The sequence below is a fragment of the Brassica napus genome, chromosome C4 (genome assembly GCF_020379485.1).
Source record: "Brassica napus cultivar Da-Ae chromosome C4, Da-Ae, whole genome shotgun sequence".
Lineage (NCBI taxonomy): Eukaryota > Viridiplantae > Streptophyta > Magnoliopsida > Brassicales > Brassicaceae > Brassica > Brassica napus.
The window spans coordinates 19,207,502-19,226,715 of NC_063447.1; the positions used below are offsets into that span (position 1 = coordinate 19,207,502).

General features: G+C 37.5%; 2 long non-coding RNA genes across 4 annotated transcripts; one reads left to right on the plus strand and one right to left on the minus strand.

Annotated features, from left to right (window-relative positions):
* Nucleotides 1-439: 439 nt before the first annotated feature.
* On the minus strand, nt 440-2,081 carry LOC106412437. Of its 3 annotated transcripts, XR_007322380.1 has the most exons (4): nt 1,576-2,081; nt 1,069-1,509; nt 827-913; nt 440-681 (listed from the first exon to the last, which is right to left on the minus strand). It is a non-coding gene; the product is annotated as an uncharacterized LOC106412437 (long non-coding RNA). The 3 variants fall into 3 exon arrangements; XR_001282594.3 differs by lacking the exon at nt 1,576-2,081 and having other exon boundaries at nt 1,069-1,511; XR_001282596.3 differs by lacking the exon at nt 1,576-2,081 and having other exon boundaries at nt 1,064-1,511.
* On the plus strand, nt 1,291-1,579 carry LOC125585461. Its single transcript, XR_007322381.1, has 2 exons — nt 1,291-1,397; nt 1,436-1,579. It is a non-coding gene; the product is annotated as an uncharacterized LOC125585461 (long non-coding RNA).
* Nucleotides 2,082-19,214: the final 17,133 nt, after the last annotated feature.

The following is a 19,214-nucleotide window of genomic DNA, read 5'->3' on the forward strand; positions in this document are numbered from 1 at the left end:
ATAAATTATTTATATAAGTTATTTTTCTTAAACTAATATTGTTTATCCCTTTCAGGCATGTGTTAGATATGTGCTAAATATGTTTTACACGTTTTAGAGGTTTTATTTGTCTTAATAATACCTAATAAGCTTAGTAGTTCAAAATTTTTAAACATTTGTAAGCCATGTATTTTATGTTAAGACATTTAATAAAAATTTAATAAAATATGCATTTCAAAAATATCCAAGCACCAAATTTTTCAAACATGTGTTAACTATATTTCACACGCTTTAAATATATGTTAAATATGTTTCACATGTTTTTAAGAATTTTTTTGTGTCTTAGTTGCTTAACAGATCTAGTATTCCAAAATTTATTCTTTTTTTAGGTCAGCATCCAAATTTTATCTACTTAAAAACAAACAAAAGAAACAAGGCAAGACCTAGTATACATATCAAATATGTTAATTTGTTAGTTTTATTATTTTAATAATTTTAATTATTGTCTTAAAACATCAAACCATCCAAACACTACAACAAAATAAAATCATTCATAAATTTTCTCAAGAACATAATTTTATACAAAACATCATACTGTATCTAATTGATATAACATCAATATTAATTTTAAGTTGTCCGTTCATATACTGCTCTGTCTGCGTCATTACTATGTTCATATACCCATCAAGCAAGCAAAAATTCCTGTGTATAAGAAGAGAAGCCATTGGTTATGAAGAACTTATTATTAAGCTTGTAAAGAACCTAGACAAAACTGATCATAACAACAAAAGAAAGAAGCCGAGGAACATGTTAATATAGTCAAACTAGTGATGTTATGAATGATTACCTCAGCCAATTCTTTGAGACACTGAAACATCTCAAGTCCAATAAGTTTAAAGCCCTTCTTCTTAAAACGAGAGATGATTTCTCCAACCTATAGGATTACACCAAAGGAAACAATAAATAGTTTAACCAAAGAAAGATAGCTAATGCAATCACATTAAAAGCTCTGTAGAATTCAAAGGTTTGGACTTTAGATCAAAAAAATCAAAAGCGGGAAACAAAAGAAAACAAAACAGCTTACAAGACCTCGTTGTATGCCGTCTGGTTTCACCATGATGTAAGTCTACTCAACTTGCTCCAAAAGAGAAAAACACAAGCATCAAATCAAAATTTCAGTAGATTTGCAACTATTGGGATGAAAGTGCAAATCATAAAAGCGACAAGATGAGGGATGAAGATTCTCCAGGTTTCTCATTTACAGCTTCATCACAAGAGCTGTGCTCAAGAGCTGTGCTCAAGAGCTGTGCTCAAGAGCTGTGCTCAAGAGCTATCTTATCTCACAAACCGGACCTTAAACTCCTAACCGGAAAAGCGTAATGGTTGGTGCACGACATGGCCATCAATACCATAAGCTGGTCGAGCAACCGCACCTTAGATCTCCCTTGAAAATGAGTTCCAAGCTTGCACTTGATTCAGCGACAGATTTTCTCTCATTCACTAGAGATACACGGAAGTTCGGGCATTCACCTGAATCAAATGACTCTCATCACTCCTAAAATTACAAGAATCCTCGTCAAAAACAGAGCTACATACATAAGACAATGAAGACTCATCTACACAGCTCATCCTTGAATTAACTGATGATTCAACACTCCTACGGCTAAACAAACCATAAGCTGCAGCGGTACCGACGAAAGAGAAGTGAGTCAGTTCCCAGAACTTGGTGAGCACTCTGTCACCGGCGAACTCTGGAGACTGAGAAGGGAACAACGGAAAGGTGAGGGGAAACAGAGTGAATATGCTATTTACAGAGAATCCTGGTAGATTTTTTTTTTTTGAGAGATTGAGAATGAGGAAGAGAAACACGTGCTAGGGTTAAGGGAAATTCGGGTTTGATCCGATTGGGCATGGATCGGGTGGGTTAGTTTAGGTTGGATCTGTAGATAAGTAAATTCAATAAGGGCTTTTCTGTACTTAGCCACGTTTTCGATTTTAAAATAAATGAAAAGAAATTATTTATTAAGAGTGGAATATATTAGAATAAACCATAGAGTTTTTAGGGCATAATAGAATAAAGTCCGGTAAATAATGTCAAAAATTACTATAATATACATAAAAGTTTGGAAACGTCAAATAATTTGACACAAAAGAAAGACTCTAAAACATCAAGGGAGAATTTTTTTTCCGACAAATGTAACTTTATTAATGAATGTGAATGTAATCATTACAAACCATGGATAACCAATGTGGAGCATAAATAGAAGAACAAGTAAATAGACTATTGGAATTGCTTGGCTTCGCAAAGACATGAGCAACTTTATTAGTTTCTCTTGTTGTAAACCGGAAATGAACCTTGTCTAGGTGACTACTCCATTTTTTAATATCGCTACGGATCGTAACAATACTAAAATCAACTTGATCTCCAAATAAACATCGGATTAATACTTGACAGTCACCTTCAAATATTATATTCTTGTGGCCCAAGACAAAGACATTCTGTACTGCTGCCAACAAAGCTTTACTCTCTGCTTGAAGAGGTGAGATTGCTTTACCAAGACAAGCCATTGCCCAATATTTAAGCACACCATCATGATCTCGAATTACCCAACCGGCTGTAACCTGGGACGATTATGCATTATAGGCAGCATCAAAATTACATTTAATAATGGAGACGGTGGTGATTGCCTGTAACTTTGTCTAACAGAGCAGATCTAGTAGTTTAAAATCTATGTTTGAATGGAAGAAAAGAGTGGTTCACAACATTGTAGAAATTCTTAATAACTTATAATAAACTAGTATTTATTTTTTATAAAATTAATTAATTCGAAAATAAATATGTATAGACAACATATTTCTACTTACTTTTTTAAAAAAATATTTATAAAGTTAATAAATAGATATAATTATATATAAAGACTGTAAATAATAATAATTTAATTTTTTATTTTTTTATTAGATCATTTACAAACTTATATATAAGTTTTATGGTATATGATATTTTCTTATAAAATCCTTATATGTATTTTAATTATTTATTATTTATTTTCATACAAAGCTGCAATGAAAAGTATAATAATGTTGTGTATTAATAATTATAAAGATAAAGCTTTGTGGTTTTTATAAGTGAAAACGAGAGATGAATATTTATTATTGAACTTTATTGTATGTGATCAAGAGGAAGAGAGTAAGAGCTGAAATCTTTTTATATTCATTTTCTTGTACACAAACGAACTATATATATAGGGAGGTAAGGTCGGCTAATGTTCAGATATTTCTTTAGTTAATAATATAATATGTCTAGTGGATAATCATTATCTAAACTTAAACTTATCTCATAACACTCCCCTTCATTATCCATCTAGCATTACGTAGTGCCTCGTTAAAAACCTAGTCATGGAAAAATCTTCTGGGACAAAAACCATGACAAGGAAAAAAGAGTACATTGCCGTAATCTCCCCTTGAAAATAATGGACATAGTTTCTTCTTTGCAGGTCACGCAAACGTCACATTCCGATACCATAGACGTGTTTTTGGAAGGTTGTAGTTGGGAGAGCCTTTGTGAGCAAGTCATCTGGATTGTCGCATGGTCGTACATACTCGATGTCCACCTCTTTATTTTTCTCGAGCTCCTTTATGTACGAGAAAAATCTTGAAGGAATGTGCTTTGTTCTGTTGCTCTTAATGCAGCCTTCCTTGAGTTGAGCAACACAAGCCGAATTGTCTTCAGATACTTTCGTCGGCTCTTTCTCGTTAACTATTCTGCTTGATTCTTGTATATGGTGGCTCACTGACCTAAGCCACACACATTCTCGACATGCTTCGTGAAACACAATAGTTTCTGCATGATTTGAAGAAGTTGCAACCAGAGTTTGTTTCTGGAACTGCCAAGAGATCGCGGTTCCACCAATTGTAAAAACATAGCCGGTTTGCGATCGAGCCTTATAAGGATCTGATAAGTATCCTGCATCTTGCAAAACCAACCATACCAAACTCGGATTTTCTATAATAAAACCCTAAATCAACTGTACCTTGGAGAGAGCGGATATGTTCTCGACGCCATTCTAATTTCCATGAATAGGAAATGAGTTGTATCTTGCAAATGCATTAGTGTCTAAAACTATATTTTATCGAATACAACTTGCAAGACATATAAACTCACATATGCTTTATTACCATTAGCATCTCCAAAGTACTTATTTATATAAGATCTTACCAGGATCTTTTAAAATAACATCTCTTTTAACATCAAAAGATCTATTTACCATTGGAGTACTCAAAGGAGTCGCTTTATTCATACAAAAGCGTTTCAATAACCTTTTGTATAGTTTAATTGATGCACAAATATTCCTTCTCGGAGATGCTCTATCTGGAGCCCAAGACAAAACTTTGTCTTGCCGAGATCTTTCATTTTGAACTCCTCTTTCATATGAGTTCGAGCATCATCATCCTCCTTTTGAGTTCAAATTATGTTAAGGTCATCTACATATACAACAATGATCACAAAGCCAGATGACGATTTCTTTATAAAAATGCATGGACAAATTGCATTATTCACATATCCTTTACTCAAAAGATATTCACTTCAGCGATTGTACCACATGCGTCCGGATTGCTTTATTCCGTAAAGTGATCGTTGTAACTTGACCAAATAAATCTCCCTGGATTTTTCTTTCAATGCCCCTGGCATTTTCAATCCCTCAGAGAGTTTCATATATATATATCGTTATCCAACGATCCATATAAATATGCAGTCACAACATCCATGAGATGCATTTCAAGATTTTTAGACGCCGTTAGGCTCATCAAAAATCTAAACGTAATTGCATCCATTACCGGGGAATACGTTTCCTCAAAATCAATTTTCGGTCTCTAAGAAAAACCTTGGGAAATTAATCAGGCTTTATATTGTGTTACTTTTCTCACGACTACCCACTTATACCCAACAAGATTTATATTCTCAGGCGTTATGACTATAGGTCCAAAGACATTCCTTTTATTTAGGGAGAATAATTCAATTCGAATGGCCTTCTGCCACTCCTCCCAATCATGTCTTTTAACATTCCAAAATGGACCTTGGATCGGGATCATCATTTTCATGATCGATATCTTTGGACACAGAAAAGGAGAACATTCCATCAACATCTTTTATCTATTACTTTTTATCAAGGCATAGTTGATGGAAATCTCATACTTTTCTGTTTCCTTCTCGTCATCTAGATCCATATCTTTATTTGGTTCTTCTTGAACATTTTCATCTATGCCTTCTTTCAGATATTTTCAGTATCAGGTTCTGGAACCTTTTCACTTATGCCTTCTTTCAGAAATATTTCAATATCATGTTCTTTCCGAACCTTCTGCTTTGCTCAACAATTTCTTTTCGGGGATTTTTATCTTTAGAACCCACTAGTCTCCCCCTCTTTAACTGAACCTCTTTAACTGAACCCTAGGCACACTCATTTTGTTACCATCACTTTGTTCTTTAGGAACATCAACTCTTGATGGAACATTTCAGCGGGTATATCATGTCGTATTTGTGAACACATCTGGTAACTAGTTTGCAAATGCACAATTTTCTGAACTTCCAGCTCTCTTTGATCCGTAGGGGGATCAAGGTGTAACAACGACTATGTACACCATGTAATCTCTTTAGGAATTTCTCAAATTCCTCCCCCTAGCGCTGGAAATTCATCCTCATTAAAATGGCAATTGGCAAATTGTGCCGTAAACATATCACCAGTTACCGGTTCAAGATACCTTATATACGGCTTGTTCTAACTCTTCTAGAGTATTATCGTTCCCGAGAACATCATCAATTCTCCAGGGACTACTAAAATATCAAGATGCAACTCAAGTCGTTTTTGTGTTCTGCCAGACATATCAATATACTGCATCTATTTTAAATTTTCTCCAATGACCTCGGAACAAGCCGTTTTTCATACCTCAAGGTCATCTTTCATTTCATTCTCTGGAAAAATATATACCTTGGACTTTTGGTCCAAAAATCTCTTGTTTTTCTAACGAGCTTTATATCGAATTGATGGCCAATCAATTCACTCTACCCTCATACATAGAGGTAGATTCACAATCCTTATTTATATAGCGCTTTTTCATTTTATTGTCGACAATCTATTTTGTCTTTGGTTCCATTTTTCTTTACTCGTACTGATATGATTAATCGAGATCTCTTTATCATCATCGATGATTTACCCAGGTACCTGACTATTATATTAACCATATCAACGGTCTCATCATGAGATTCATCCTCTATTTATATTTTTGGTCCTTTTTGAGGACTCTTTGGAACCAAAGTGGTCTATCACGTCTCTACCGTGCCATAGACTCATATATCGTCCTTTTAGGACACATTTTATCATTGGAGCTTTTTCAGCTGGAATATGAGATTTCATTATTTCATCAAAATGTCTGGCATGCATTTTGTAAATGAATTATTATACTTTTCATTGTAATCCATTTCACATATCTCATTCCATCAGCTTATCATATGCTTCTAGCAAACTTGCGAGCATATTTCTAATTATCCATATATTTTTATCCCTCTAGATTGTATATGTCTTTATTACATGCACAACTGCATTACACCCGATCATGGGAATCATCTTACTTGAATTAACATTTATCAAGTTCTTTTTCTAGTGCGAACATAATTTTTCAATGTTCCACTCACTATGATTCTTTAGTTCTCCCCCTCGAGATGATGACACTCCATGTCTAAAATCTCGTACTGAATCCCACTCTAGAACCAATAACATATTCAGTTTTCCCATTTGGGATGAATTATGTTTCAAATCCTTTAGAGTGAGATCTTAATTTGGAGTCTGCTTAAAGAAATCACATATTATGAACTTGTTTGATGATTCATCACCCATGATGGTTTCCTTTATTTTTTTTGACAGGCTATATGTGAAAAACTTCTGGTTTTTCAACATTTCACAATAATGTCGATAACATTATTAGAGATGGCTATATATCAGTAAACTTCAGGTTTACCACTCATTTATACTTTTGCCATCATTTTCTTATGCATGTCTTTTCATCATAAGCTCCTCTAGAGCCAATAATAATTTTTATAGTAATAGATATTATACTTACTTATTTTGAGAGAGGAGAAATATTTGTTACCTTTATTAGTCATGTACGATGACCCAATATCTGCCAGGTATATCTATCTCCATCCTGAATCTCAAAATCTTATCCAGGAAGATAATTATCGTATCACATCGATATTTTATTTTCATTTTCTGGACCAACCCAAAAATCTGAATCATCAAGATGAGTATTCAAGCTATGAAAAATGGTTCGGGCTCATAAGAGACGAAATTTATTTCACTTCCTTTCTCTTTTTCTTTTTGATTCTCGATACAGATCGGCAAAAAATTTGGGAGTACGACAAATACGTACCCAAAATTCTTTCTTGCCGCATCTATAGCAAACATTTTCTGTTTGCCTTTTATAACCCGACCACTTTCATTTTTCGTGGAAGTTTCCATTATTCTCATAGGGACGGAATCTTCTTCCTCGTCCTCTTCCACGATCATGCTAGCAGTTTCGACCGCATCTACACCCTCGTCCTTTTCTAGTAGGACCGACTTGATGGTTTAGTATCATGATTTCATTTTTTTTTCAGTTTATTCTGAAGATTTAGATCAACTCCGATCCTTTCTTTCAAGGATTTAATTATCAAAGATCTTCTAGATCTTTTCTCATGATACATCTCATCTTATAAACCATCATTGAATTGGTGTAAATATCATGGCTTTATTTTTTTCTCATTTGATATAGTTTATATCGATGATTTCTAAAACTTCATTTTCTTTCAGGTGCATCTTTGCATCCACTGCCCAAGTCTTATAATTATTTCTCGTAATATCAAGGGAATTTATTTTGAGCTTTGTAAAATTTGACATGATAACATTATTCATAGAATAATATTATAAATATAGTAAAGATAGAAATTTAAATGCAGAAATTAAAGGCATAAAATAAATGCATAAATTAAATTTCAGAAATTTAAAGAGCAATAAATAAAATTGGAGGCTTAGCCTACCACATGATCCGAGGAGTCTTAGACTACCATATTGATCATTTTTCAAAGTCCGACAAGACATGGTCTACCATTTTGACTTTTACTTATTTCAAGGTCCGAGGAGACTTAGTCTACCATTTTTGACATTTTCTTTTTATTCACGGAGGCAAAGCCTACCACGTGTTCTCTGATCGTGAAGGCATAGCCTACCATAACGATCAGTCGGAGAACGCAGCGCCTATCATCCCGAAAATAAACGGAGAAGGCCTATCCTCTCACTCCGGAACAATAATAAAATTTAAATAAATTAAGTATGTTGAAAGATAGAAATTAAAACTTATCTCGTTTGGTTTTCGCTGATCGGAGAGCGTTCGTGCTGATAACTTGTTGTGTATTAATAATTATAAAGACAAAGCTTTGTGGTTTTTGTAAGTGAAAACGAGAGATGACTATTTATTATTGAACTTTATTGTATGTGATCAAGAGGAAGAGAGTAGGAGCTGAAGAACTCTTTTTATATTTATTTTCTTGTACACAAACGAACTATATATATAGGGAGGTAAGATCGGCTAATGTTCAAATATTTCTTTAGTTAATAATATAATATGTCTAGTGGTTAATCATTATCCAAACTTAAAGTTATCTAATCATTATCCAAACTTAAACTTATCTCATAACAAATAAGTTGTTTTGGAGTACCATAAATAAAAATATTATTTTATTACATTTACTTGCTATAAAAAGTGCTACTTTCTACTAATTATATATCTTATATGAGGAGTGAACTGACGCATGAAATACATGATCACGAGGGTTGGAGCGATGGCGACAGACGGCTATTCGTGGTTCTTCGACGATGGGATCCCGGGATTTCAGCGGGAGATACGAAATTGGATACGGAAGCGGCGAGGAGTTTTGGCAAGAGGACCTAACTCGGATTCTCGAAGGATCCTTTCGCAAAAAGCAAAGAAGATCGAAACTGGAAGATCTGGGAAATCATCAAGATCTGTGAATTGGATCGGTATGATTCTCATTAACATCAAAACAAATGCGCAGCCGATTGATAAGGAGCTAAGATTGAATAAGGAACGATCTCGGTATCATGGAAATAGGAAAGTAGGGATATTGTTTTTATTTTACAGTGGGATTGATAAGATCTCAGCTTGGTTAATTGATTACTGGGTAGCGATTGCCAAAATCGAATATAGGGGATACAATATTAACGGTGTAAAACCTTGGCATGGGGAGATAGGTAACTGGGACCACTATAAAGAGAGACTCGGTTTCAGTCATCATAGTATTACTTTCACAAATCTCATACTACTTAAGCACACCAAATTCATTGGATTTTCTTTGTCTTTGGCTTCAATGCCTCAGAGCCAGCCATTTGGAAAGTTTGGAGACATGAAAACGATGAAGGAAATCGTAAAACGGTTCCTCAGTTCAAAAACTCAGATCTTATCAAGGGCTATTCCAAAACCTTTATTAGAAGATGCATAAATCAGGAGGAGTAGGATGTTAAGGCTCTGATTGGGGACTTAGAAGGTTTCAATTCAATTTCGAGAAGGAAAAAGACATTGATTATTTTTAATTTCAGTGTAATTGTATTTAATTTTTATATACTCCCTCCGTTCACTTTTATATGACGTTTTACAACTTGGCAGATGAATTAAGAAAGCTAACATAATATCTATTTTAACCCTTATCATTAATGTTAAATTAACCTTTTTGACTGAATTCGTTTTGTAAATATAAAGATAGAAAAATGTCATAACTTGGAATTTTTTGCATTGGATTTCGCAAACGTCAAATTAGACCAACCTTATATTTTCTAGAGAAATTTTATACTGCCACATATAATTTTCGCAGACTAAATCTATAACAACGAATAACAATAATGAGATACCCATATTAACAGTTCGTGATCTGCTAATGACTAACAAGTCGTTTACCCATATTGACAGTTCTGTCATTGTCTCAACATTTTCAATATTATTCTCCAGCTATGATAAAGATGACATTCTACTTCTATTTAGCATCACAAAGCATATTTATATTGAAACTTTGTTGTTCATCTTTTAAGTTGACCTTGCGGTGTAAGATCATGTCAGTGGATATATTTCACATTCACAAAGATCATATGTATAGATCTTTGTCATAGAGACGTAATGAGTAATCACTTTCTGTCAAGAGAATTGTTCTACGGTGAATCGTTCTCTTGTATTTGCTTTGAGGCCAATAGCCTTGTTTATATATTACACGTTTTATAACCTAGATTCCCAACATATATGGAAGGAAGGTTACGACTAAGGCAATATGTAATATGTACAATAACATAATGTATAATATGCCAAGATACGATATGATATCTTAACACCTCCCCCCCCTCAAGCTGGAGCATGGAGATTAAGAATGCCCAGCTTGCCAAGAAAAGCTTCAAACTCTCGACTTCCCAGTGCTTTTGTAAATATATCTAAACAATGGTACATCTCACTATCTCATCCTGTACAAAATGACAATCTGTTTCCACGTGTTTGGTTCTTTAATGAAAAACAAGATATGTACTTATATGAATCGCTGCTTGGTTGTCTCAAAACAGAGGAATGGGAGCTGTAAACTTGATCCCAAGAGCTGTGAGAAGTTTTCGTAACCACAATATCTCCTTAAGTGTAAATGTCATAGCCCGATATTCTGATCCAGCTGAAGATAAGGAGACAGTAGGTTGTTTCTTCGTTTTCCAAGAAAGAGGGGAGCCTCTAAGCTGAATGAACCAGCCATTTAAAAATCAACGTGTGAGCGGACAAGCCGACCAATCCGCATCACACCAAGCCGTAAGCGCAAGATCAGTGTGTGCTTTAAGCAAAATACCTTGACCAACAATGCCTTTCAGATAACGCATTTTCCTGATAGCAGCGTCCCAATGACCTTTTCAAAGTTCGTGCATGAATTGCGACATAATATGAATTGCATAAGAATGATCTGGACGTGTATTACTCAGATAAATAACCTTGCCAACGAGCCTTCTATACGCAGCAACATCAGTGAGAAGCTCGCTCTTGTCAAGCACTAACTGGTGGTTCTGTTTGATCAGAAAGGCATATGGTTTTGCGCCTAGAAGCCCAATTTCTTTAAGAATGTCCAAGACATACTTCCGTTGGGACAAGTAGATACCTGATGGACTGCAAGCCACTTCGATACCCAGAAAGTATTTAGAGATCCCCAAATCTTTCAGGTGAAAGCACTGAATTAGGTAGATCTTGAATGTTGTGATCAACGCAAGAGTGCTTCCTGTAATTATCAAATCGTCAAATAAGCACATGTAGTATGTTGTTACCTCATTCAAGCATAAATAACGAGTAATCAAATAGACACTGAGTGAATCCATATTCCAACAATGCAGACGTGAGTTTCTCGAACCAGCAACGAGGAGCTTGTTTGAGTCCATAGAGAGACTTTTTCAGACGACAAACCTGATTTTTATCGGTTCCTCTATAACCAGGTGGAAATCTCATGTATACTTCTTCTTTGAGGTCATCATGGAGAAATGCATTATGCACATCCATTTGGTGAACTTCCCAATCAAGAGAAGCCGCCTGCTGTAGAACACTCTGTACCGTGGTCATTTTTGCTACCAATGCGAACGTCTCGTTATAATCATGACCGACAATCTGTCTATTTCCGCAGACCATGAGTCTAGCTTTGTAACGTTTTAAGGTGCCGTCATCCCTGAATTTCAGCTTAAACACCCATTTGCATGCCAGTGCACGTTTCCCTTTTGGCAAAGTGACGACATCCCACGTATCACTAGCTTCCAATGCGTCAATCTCATCACGTGATGCTAGTCTCCAATTCTCATCCTTCATTGCTTCCTTAAAACTCATCGGCTCATATGCCAGTGTGATGACCGCTAAAAACTGACAATGTGTATCTGAGAACACCGAGCAGTCTACATATGTAGAGAGAGGGTATTTGGCTGGGGAAGGTGTACTCATTTCTGCAAAAACAGAGTTTAAGACCTTTTGACGGTAAGGCTTTTTGTCTGTGCCCACGACCTAACTGTATCTCTGAACTTGAGACGATGTTATCAGTCGTCTGGGAGGTTGAATCAGATGAGACGTCTCTCTGGTTTGAGACATTAAGGTCTGCAGAACTGGAAGCAGATTTTTTAGGTACTGAGACTTCTTGAGGCATCTCCACGGTCTCAGTCTGTGTAAGAGAATCGTTTCCAGTGGCTTCAGTTGCAGAGACATGAGTTATATGAGGAGTATCTTCCTCATGAAGCTGATTTCCTAACGTTGTTTCCGCGAAGCCATATTGTTCTAAATCATAAATCGTGTCTTCTTCTGCTTCAAGATTCGTTGTTTGCTCTGCAGTTCGTAATGAGAAGTGTTGTTCAAGTGGATCCCTGATCATAACCGGCGCATTATTGTGGTTATTTTGCAACAAAAAATCTCTAGAGGACTTAGGCACAGATTGTTCGAAAAGAAAATCTGTCTCAAAGAACACCACATCTCTGGAAAAAATATCTTCTTTGCTTCAAGATTGTAGACTCTCCAACCCTTCTTCCCAGTCGGATAGCCCAAAAACAAACACTTGATGCTTCTGGAGGAAAACTTATCTCCTCTATGATTTTGATTGTGAGCATAACACAAGCACCCAAAAACCCTTAGATGATGCAGGGATGGAGGCCGATTAACAGTTTCTCAAAAGGAGTCTTACCGTCTAGCAATAGTGTAGGAATTCTATTAATCACATAAGCTGCCGTTAGGATGCATTCTACCCCAAAACTCGATAGGACGTGATGCTTGGGACCTCAGTGCTCTAGCGACATTCAAGAAGTGTCTATGTTTTCTTTCAGCTCATCCATTTTGTTGTGGTGTTCCCACACAAGAAATTTCATGTATTATTCCTTTTTCTCGAAAGTAACTTGTCATGCAAACAAATTCAGTTCTATTGTCGCTTCTTACAGTCTTAAGCTTTGCTGCAAATTGTTTTTCGACCATAGTAAAAAAATCTTTAAACGTGCGCATTACTTCATTCTTAGTCGACAACAGGAATAGCCAAACATTTCTAGTGTGATCGTCAACTATGGTGAGGAAGTATCTTGCACCAGAGTGAGACTGAACTCGATATGGTCCCCACAAATTGCAGTGAATCAACTCAAATGGACCTGAAATTTTATTAGAACTTATAGAAAAAACATCCCGATTTTTCTTAGCGCGTACACAAATATCACATACTTTATTTTTAACTCCTTATTGCTAGAAAAATCAGAAATAGACAGCAAATCCAAAATCTATGATGAGGATGTCCTAGACGATGATGCCAAACATCTCTAGATACTGAGTCAGATCGCTGCTCAGCTCCAGTAAATTCCATTCCCATCAGAAAGTACAGCCCATTTGTCATCTCAGCCACTCCAATCAGCGTCCTGGATCAAGCAAAGCTAATCAGTTTTCTGGAAAACACTCTGACTATCCCGGTTCAGCTGAGATACAAAGATCAAGTGACAGTGCAATCCATCTACTAAAAGTACATTTCGCAGAACAAGCGTGGAACTAATGCTAACTGACCCATGTTTCGAAGCATAACTAAACCTGCCATCAGGCAGTTTGACATCAGACAGAAAGCTGAGATCACTAGTCATATGATTTGTTGCACCCGAATCAACTATCCAAGAGTTTAAGAAACACATACCAGTCGGTGAAGCCGAGGTTGGATGTTGTTTCTTCTTATTCAACATGGTCACCAGTGTGTGCCACTGATTGTCGCTCAACCCAGTCAAGCCCACACGATCTTGTGCTGTTATCACGTTCGCTGACTGTATCACTCCTGCAGGAATAGAGGTCTGCACTGCATTCACTCTTGGTGAATCATTCCTAACCTACGCGGTTCCAGTACCACGTCCATGAGCAGCAGGCTGACGTGCCTTTGGTTGATCTCTCCACCACTCAGGGTACCCTATTGGGTGAAAGCAGCCATCAGACAAGTGCCACTTTCTTCCGCAGCTGGAGCACACCATTTTTGCTTGTTCTTCTCGTGAGGGAAAGGAACAAGCCATCCCTCCGTTCTGATTCGTTCGAACCAAGTACGCCATTGTGTCAACCTTATCATGGAGGAAACAAGAGGTATGTTTCGCATCTTCATCCTGAAGCAAAATGCTATACGCTTCATCTAGAGTAGGCAGAGGATCTCTAGAAAGCAGAATTGATTTTACAGAACCATACAGTGTCTCATCAAGCCCTTTCAAGAACTCATACAGCTTGTCCTCTTCACGTTCTTTCTCCATGTTGATCCCAACTGGACAGTTGCAGGTTTTAGACTGCCTAAAATCAGACAGAGAGGTCCACAACTGCATCATCTTTTCGTAGTACTCTTCTATAGAGGAACCTTGTTGTCGACAGGTCGCCAGTTCAACTTTGATTCTTTGAAATCGCTGACCGTTCTTCACAGAATATCGTCGACGAATATGTTCCCAGAAATCACTCGCAATATCCAGATGAGACAGATTTGAACACACCGTCTCTGCGATTGTGAGTTTTATCCATGACACCACCAGCGCATTATTTGTCCACCAATCCTCCAAATCTTCAGAATCATCATCATGCTGTGGAATAGATCCGTCCACAAACCCAAACTTCTTCCTTGCTTTGAGCGCCATGCATAAATTCACAGACCACTCATTGTAGTTTGTCCCGTTAAGCAGCAGCTGAGATATCAAAGAACTAGGATTATCGCTCGACGACAGATCATATGGCGATATGGTCCTCCTCTGGGTCTCAACTCGCTGCTTCCTTCCGGTTTGAGCTTTAGTCGCAGAGCTCTGATAGACCATGGATTTGACCCATTTTCATTCATGGTTTATAGGTGTTTTTACAAAAAATTATTATATTATAGAGTCTATTTATTATATTTAGAAAATCAAGAGTGATTTGGAGATAAGTGATGATTTTGGAGCATTTTGGAGATATCTGGAGCAAGCATCCGAGATGACAATCGAGCTCGACCATCGGTCGATATTGGAGAGGAATAATCGATCGATGTTCATATCATGACATCGATCGACAGCGAAGCGCGCAAAAAGCCCGTTTGGTCACATCCGACTTGAAGCCCAAGTCTTCACCAATTTACAAGATTGCCCCTGACGAGTTTTAACCTAATTATATAAGCTTTGCCACCATGTTAGAGGCAAAGTATGTTTTTCTAGTTTTATTATTTTCACAGCAAGGTTTTCTAGGATTTTGATAGATTGGAGAGAAGATCCAAAGTTATAATTTGTGATTGGAACTCCATTAATATCTATTTACTATTCTAATGAAGTTTTCTTACCTAATTGCTGCTATGAATTGCTTAGACATGTCTGAGTAGTTTCATTGTTAGATTTGAGGGTTTAAATAGGTTAGGAGGGATTAACCCAACTATAGATTGTTGAGTTGTGGTAATTGTCATTAGAATTGTTCATTAATGTCTGTCTCTAGATTGGCTACCTAGAACCTGCCCTAGGATTGATAGAGAAAAGTGAGAGCTTCATTCTCATCCTGAAAACATTCTAAACTGAGCTAAGTTTCTTGGTATGAGTAAGGCGAGAGCTGATCTAGTGAGCTTAGTAAGTATTCATTCAACCCCCGCATAAAGCTTAACTAGAAGCGCGTCGATCGATATCATTATTGAATAATCGATCGACGGAGCGAAAGGTGTATCGATCGATATCCCTATAGGATCATCGATCGACACTTTCTATTGGTCGACATACGATAGTTGAGATCATTAGATCTAGTTAATAGACAAGTCCAAACATTGCGAACGCTGATAGACTTGTTAACTAAGTAGTTGAGCTTTACATTATCATGCATGCAACTCAATAGGCATCTGTAGGATTATAATCTCAAGTTTCCTGAATACAAACCCTAAGTTTAACTATTTTCTTTTTAAGTACCAAAACCTCAATCAATCTATTGAACAAACACTTGTTCAATATAAAACTGCAATTTACATTTAAATCTCTGAAACCATCTAGCTTAACAAATCATATTAGATTTCTTAGGTTCCCTAGCTCCCTGTGAATTCGATCCCTAAGTACTACAACTCGACCTCTTATTTGAGAGAGTATAAATCACTCCTTAGGGTAATTTGAGTGGTATAAAATTTGGCGCCGTTGCCGGGGAGCTTTGATAGCCTAATCGATCTAATTTTTATTAAGTTTCTGACACAAATTTTTTCTTGGATTTTCAGGTACATGCCCAGCAGTACTAGAAGCAACAAGGAAACCCAACTACTATTCTCACCAGATCCTGCAAGTTTGGAGCGTTCAATCCGCAAAGAAGCACGCTCCTCATCGATCGACAAAACAACACCTGTTTGTCACTCGATTTCGTTCAACCTCCGTCGACCCAGACACTAGTCCCATCGACCGATACTCTCCCAACACCGTCGACCGAAGACACTCATCTTCCATCGACTGAAATCGTCCATCCGACATCGATCAATACTCCATCTCAGACATCAATCGATACTAAGCCGCGAGACATGGTTGCGACTTTGATACTTGTGCGAGATGATAATGGTGACCTGCATGACCAGGAGGGTCATCTGCGTAATGTAGCAGGTCAGAGGATAGATGCTCAGGGGGCTGCAATCCCTGAGTCTGATTCTAATGCTACAGCTGCTACTTTACCTGTAGATGAGGCTGCGCGACCCAAGACGTTGGCTGACTACAACCGTCCAGATCAGTTCTACATCAACAGATCAGCCATTCGTCCTTCCACAATTCAGAGGGATTTTGAGTTGAAGGCGCAGTACTACACACTCGTGGGACAGATACCCTACCATTGATTGTCCTTCGAGCATCCTATGGACCATCTGGAGAGGTTCTAGGATCTGTTATCTACTAATAAAGTCAAAGGAGTCCCAGAGGATTATCTCCTATGCAAGCTCTTTAAGTTCTCTCTTGGTTGAGAAGCTTCGCATTGGCTTAAGCAGCTACCACCAGGATCTCTCACATCCTGGAGCGACATCAAGAATGCATTCTTATGCAGTTTCTTTGATGAAGCACGCGCTGAAGACTTGCAGAGCAAGATCGCTACCTTCTCTCAGGGGCCTGCAGAATCATTCAGAGGCTCTTGGATCAGATTCAAATCTTATCAGAGAGACTGTCCATACCATGGATTCAATGAAGTACAACTGCTCAGTACTTTTTACAGAGGCATCGCGGTGCAGTACCAGATGGCTCTTGATGCTTCCAGCAATGGGAACTTCAACACCAGGAATCCAGAAGAGGCAGTGAAGGTGATTGAAAAACTAGCATTTAGCAACAACACCAAGAACACTGATTTTAAGAGGAAAAAGTCTGCCACCATCCTTGGGAATGATCAGATGGATGAGGTGAAGGCAAAACTGGATAGTGTTCACAAGCTTCTCAGGAAGCAGGTCTGCTTGGTTGAAGATGCAGAAGCTGTAGACACAGTGGGTAGAGCAGAGGAAGAAGAAGAGGTGAATTACATTGGTGGAACTGGATTCCAAGGTTCTGGAAACCAGGGTGGAAACAGAAATTCCTATGGAAATAGGGGAAATTTCAACCAGAGTTCGCAGTACCAGAAACTCTACAACAACAACTACAGCCACAACAGGAATTATGGAAGTTCCTACTACAAGAAGCCACCGCCGCCTACTCAAGAGAGCAAGATTAAAGAGATGCTCGATAGGGTTCTTGAGACACAGCAGCGAATGACAGTGGACTTCAATGGGAAGATTGATTCTGTCTACACCAACCTGAACACAAAGTTTGAGACTTTGAGCACTCATGTGAAGAAGCTGGAGATGCAGGTTGTGCAGACATGAGATGCTGTCAAGAGGCAAGAAGCCTCGACAAGAGTGGTAGGGGATGATGTGTTGAAACACCACATGAATGCCATCATTGAGGATGATTTTTGGCAAGTAGTGAAGGAAGAGAAGCTGCAAGAAGGAGATTTCGAAGTAGAAAGTTTGATGAGTTTCGGCGGATCGCATTGGTGTCGATCGACGCCAGACTTCGAACATTGATCGACGTTGCCCAGTCCGAATCGATCGAAAGGCTCTCCAGAGCATCGACCGATGACACCGACGGAGTCAACCGCATCTTGCAATGCCGTGAGGATCCTGACTCATGAGGAGTTCGCAGCGAAACACCCACATCCGCCCAGCCCTGATAACGTTCGAATCGCTCGACGAGCTGATACCTCCATCGATCGACATGGTGAATGTACTATCGCTCGACAAACAGAGGCCAGTATCGATCGACAACCTCCAGCGCCTATCGATCGACGAGTACCTATTACCTACCGAGTGCAGATGCCAAAGATAGATGTTGCACGTCTTAATGCACTCAGGCCCAAACCCAAACCTTCAGAAAACCCATCAGAGACCGTCAGGACACCTTCAGATGATGGAGAAGATCCTTTGGAAGAGGATAGGGTTCCTACTGGAAGAACCCTAAGGAAAAGAAAGGAAAAAGTGCTGAAACATCTGAAGAGGAGGCTAATGAAAAGGAAAAGAAAAATTTCCGAAAGAGAGTCTTCAGGATTTCTATAGATAAGCCATTCGAGGAGGCCTATTATACCCACAGATTGTGGATGTTCTTCAGAGAAACTAGAGAGAAAGAAGAAGACATCAAGAGAATGTTCTGTGAAGCTAGAGAAAAGATGAGGATGAGGATTACATAGAAGAAGAAGAAGAGTGATCCTCGGCAATTTTTAATACTATGCACGGTGAAGGGTATTGAATTTCCACATTCTTGTGCGACACAGGAGCATCAGTCAGCATCCTATCTAGGGTTATGGCAGACCATCTAGGTCTGCAGGTGGAGCCTTACGTGCATAATTTTAATAATGAAGATTTTTAAAAACGTGCATCATTAAAATGTTACCTAAAACATGTAGCACTAATATATAACATGCATCAATAAAACTAGAATTTGACTCACACAATTGTACGGATATTATTTTCAGTTGATTAAATTTAAAAATAATTATTTATTCAAAAAATATTTAAGAATGGCTATGTTTTTAAAAATTATATGGTATTATTTGCTCATAACTCATTTGTCATTTGATAAATTGTTAGAAAGAAAATTTTAGCATAATATAACTCAGTTGTCATTTGCTAAATTTATGGTTTTTATTTATATTTTTTATTATTTAATTATAATATTTTC